We start from the raw sequence: 4,483 nt of genomic DNA on the forward strand, positions 1-4,483 counted from the left end.
CACCCTCCCCCATTGAATTATATTGATACCTTGTCAATAGGCCAGCAGCCCACCACATGGAGTTTATTTCCCAACTCTATTGTGAAAAATTAAGTAAAGATGCATTTCAGACACTTTTTACTACAGCTAGAGTGTGGCAGGTGTGCTAGCACCTAGTGGAACAGGGACAGGTGGGCAGCGAGGACAGGTGAGCAGCAGGGACAGGTGAGCAGTCAGGACAGGTGAGCAGTCAGGACAGGTGAGGAACAAGGACAGGTGAGCAGCCGGGACAGGTGAACAGTCAGGACAGGTGAGCAGTCAGGACAGGTGAGCAGTCAGGACAGGTGAGCAGCAGGGACAAGTGAGCAGCAGGGACAGGTGAGCAGCAGGGACAGGTGAGGAACAAGGACAGGTGAGCAGCCAGGACAGGTGAACAGTCAGGACAGGTGAGCAGTCAGGACAGGTGAGCAGCAGGGACAGGTGAGCAGCAGGGACAGGTGAGCAGTCAGGACAGGTGAGCAGCAGGGACAGGTGAGCAGCAGGGACAGGTGAGCAGCAGGGACAGGTGAGGAACAAGGACAGGTGAGCAGCAGGGACAGGTGAGCAGCCAGGACAGGTGAACAGTCAGGACAGGTGAGCAGTCAGGACAGGTGAGCAGTCAGGACAGGTGAGCAACAGGGACAGGTGAGCAACAGGGACAGGTGAGCAGTGAGCACAGTGTCCCAGTAAGCCATGCTTTGCATCCAGATGCCAGGAATGCTATTCAGAAGCCTTGTCTTAAAGCTATATATTAGCTTGAAAGAAGCTTATCATTTTAGGTATAAAAATAATTGATCATAATAACAATAATAGTAATAGTAATAATATATATATATATATAGATATTGCTTAGATCTTATTCCCTAGCAAATTTTATGACTTCCCCAATAAGTATTGCACTATTTAAATTTTTTATGTCATTGCCTTTTAATTTCATGTGTAGTATTTTGTGACTAGTATTTAAATTAAAATGGAGCTTTGTCCATTTATCCTGAGTCCCATGATGTTGCTATGCACCTCTATAAATTCTAATCTTTATAGATTAGAATCCTCTATAATTACCTACATCATTATGCAATTTGCAAATGAAGATGGCGTAATTCTTTCTTAATCCATATGGACTTATGTTTTGTCTTATATTACTGGCTAGTATAATGTTGAATAGACGTGGTAAAAATGTCCTGCCTTTTACTTACCCAATTTTAGAGAGAAAACATCTGTTTTTCACTATTAAGTCTGAGAAGTGGTTTAAACTGCATTTTTCCTTGTTAATGGAGGATTTTTCTAAGTATGTTTTAAATATCTGTTTAGATTATTATTTTATCCTTTTTGTGTATGTATCACACTGATGACTTTTTTGGATATTAAAACACTTGTGTTTCTGGATCAAACACACTTGGTTATAATTTGTCTTTCTTTTGTATCTTGTATCAGTTCGCAAACATTTTTATTATGATGTAACTTAATGAAAGTCACCTGCTTAAAGTGTACAATTTCAACAGCTTTTAATAATTTTTGGTGCTGTACAGTGATCACCTCGATTAAATCTCTGAACATTTCCACTGAGGAGCTGTGACCGCTGAGCTGTCCCTCTTGTTTCTCCCTCACAATGACCTAACAATGGCTGATGCGTGGCAGGCCCGTCTCTCCTATACATTTCTCATAAATGAAATCATAAATACTTAGTTTTGTGCTTAGAATTTTGCTTACTATAATGGTTCCAAGTCTTATTATATACTATAGCAAATATCAGCACTTCATTCATTTTTATGTTAATAATATTCATTATGAAGATATACATTGTTTATATAGCTGTCAGTTGATTGATAGTCTGAGTTTAGTTTGATATTGGGTTAAATAATAGTGCTATCTACATTTATATACAAGTGTTTAAATGTTTAGAAATATATCTAGGATTCTCTAGTAAGTCTGTTCAACTTTTTAAAATTTTACTTCATAGGCATTGGCGTTTTGTCTGCATGTATGTCTGTGTGAGGATATCAGATGCCCTAGAACTGAAGTTACAGAGAGTTGTGAGCTGCCATGTGGGTGCTGGGAATTGAACCCAGGTCCTCTGGAATACCAGGCAGTCATCGTTGGAGCACCTGTGTTCAACTTTTACATGACAAATTGTTTGTGACCCATGATGAAGCATGTAGTTTAAGTGAGCTCTTAGAACCAGAGGCTGGAAATGGCACATACTTTGTCCCAGAATTTGCTGTCGCATTTTTGAAACTTTCTGAAGAACTTAATATTGGCCCATCAGTTTCAGAGGTCATGGGTTATGAAATATCCTGCAGAAGCCCATGAAAGTCCTTTCTGAATTGGGTAAGTTTTTCTGCAACAGTCCTTTGGGATGTTGATGAATGTCATTTCTATTTTGTACCTCCAAAATTATATATATATATGTATGTATATGTATATATAATGAAATATATACATGCAATGAAATAAGCTTGCTGACCAAGTTTGTTGCTGAGGCATTTATTTTGTTTATAAAACCAGTCTATAAAGTCCTGTGCTCTTGAGTATTTCCCGGCACATGTTTTAAGGACCGTGAAGGTGAGCTGACCGCGCAGTGATGCGAAGACAGCAGCATGTGCTTGAGCCTCTGAAGGTGGAACAGAGACTAAGGGACCAGCACCTGCAAAGACCACTGAAGAGCTGGTGGATTTTAGTGAGAAGAAGAAAATTTCCTGGATTCAAAAAAGCCACTGCTGGCACTGTGCAGGTCTCAGAGGGACTGGTGGCAAAGCGGCAAACATGACTCTTCCTTGTGTGACCCTAATATGAAGAGGCAACTTGAAACAGGATCTCACAAGACTTTAGCAGTTGGCACTGCAACTCTTCCCAGACTGACTCCTGGCTTGAAGTCGTGGCGAGCGTAACTCTCGGGAGTCAGAGACACAGGGGATGGCTTTGAAGCATGAAAAAGAAGATACCATGTTTACTACAGTTGAGGTTCTATAGAGAATTGGATGAGTGATGTAAAAAGCATGGTAGAGAGTGATGTTGGTGCTTCCGTTTTTAGAGGCACATTTTATACCTCATGGAGGGCAATGGAAATTACATTGGCCAAACAGATCACATCATATGGAGAGACATATCCTGGACTTCCACAGTATGCCTTTAGGAAATGTGATGAAGTATTTGAAGCTATTCCATAGGCATTGACAGAGTATTCTTGAATTAAGACAAGGGAAGTAATGTACAAACTTTATGTAGTGCACCAAGAACACAAAAAGTTCTGGATTACATATTGATGTAGTTTTGTTATAAAAGAGATGCTGGAAGCTGGTGCTGTAGCTTTTCACCTAGGAAAATATGGGGCCGAGACCTGGCCATATTGCTGCAGACCCTGTAATGATCGGTCAGACCATCATGCAAAACCAGCCAGTGGGTCCAAACCTGCATGTGAGAATAAAGACAGAAATGATGACCAAAAAGATTTGAGGTCATGAGTATTTCCAGCTGCTTTAGTCTGCAATTTTTAAAGTTTGGAGATTTGAGTTTTACATCCTGAGTCAATTTCATTTTGACATTTGGTGCAAAGCAAGGTCTTTATTATTTTGCACGTGAGTATCAAGTCTCCCAACAGCTCCAGTTGAGTAAGCTGCCATTTCCCTTTGAATGCGCTTGGTATCCTACTTAAAGGCCACTGACCATGTACAAGAGGGTTTGTTACAGGCTTCCGGATGCATCGCGCTGTGACTGTCTTCACACTAGTGTCGTTTCCACTGCTGTAACTCTCTAATATGCTTTGAAATTAGGAATTCTGTGTCCTCCAAGTTGTTTCTTCTTCTAAGAAAAAGTATTTTGATGATCAAACTCTATTCCTTTCTCCGCAGTGGTTATAGCTTCAGACTTTGTCCAGTGTGTAATGCTGATCCTGTGTCTAGAAGGTCGGATGGGGTCCCACCAGGACCAATGGATTTGCTAGAACAAACTCCCACCAGCAGGTCCAGAAGCTGGTAGGAGACGGTTAGCCATTCACAGGCCTGTGGCTATTTGCTGGTCTGGTCAGACAGAAGCAGAGCACCTGAGCCCTGGTAAAACAAGGGAAGAACCCACATGCAATGCCTAGGAAGGAAACTAGGCAAGGAGTGGCTCTTGAGCCAGCAGTGGAAAGTATACCATAAATCCAAGATGGCCAGTGGTAACACAGCCTGCATTCCGGGACTGTGGAGTGTTCAAATGCCACAGGCTTCCCATGAAGCATGTATTTTATTCTCACAGTGGTTCTATAAATGTAATATTCTTCGTTTTCATAGGGTTTTTGGGGGGGAGGGAGAGGGTTTGGCTAGCTGGGTAACTCAGACTGGCTTATCATGCAAGATCCTCCTGTTCCAGTCAAGTCGTACTCTGATAGAGTCTAACAGGTGTGTCCGACCATGCTCAGCCTTTCCTTTTGAATTGTCAGTGTATAGAAATAGGAGCAGCATTGTGTATCTTGTAATGGTGTCTC

At 41.6% G+C, this 4,483-nt stretch overlaps 1 long non-coding RNA gene across 2 annotated transcripts; it reads left to right on the forward strand.

The window, feature by feature from the left end:
• Window positions 1-201: 201 nt before the first annotated feature.
• Window positions 202-1,397, forward strand: LOC127683416 (uncharacterized). 2 transcript variants are annotated; one of them, XR_007977537.1, is made up of 3 exons: window positions 202-221; window positions 273-323; window positions 358-1,397. It is a non-coding gene; the product is annotated as an uncharacterized LOC127683416 (long non-coding RNA). The 2 variants fall into 2 exon arrangements; XR_007977538.1 differs by having other exon boundaries at window positions 219-238.
• The last annotated feature ends 3,086 nt before the right edge of the window (window positions 1,398-4,483 follow it).

Source organism: Apodemus sylvaticus, chromosome 4 (assembly GCF_947179515.1).
Source record: "Apodemus sylvaticus chromosome 4, mApoSyl1.1, whole genome shotgun sequence".
Taxonomy (NCBI): Eukaryota; Metazoa; Chordata; class Mammalia; order Rodentia; family Muridae; genus Apodemus; species Apodemus sylvaticus.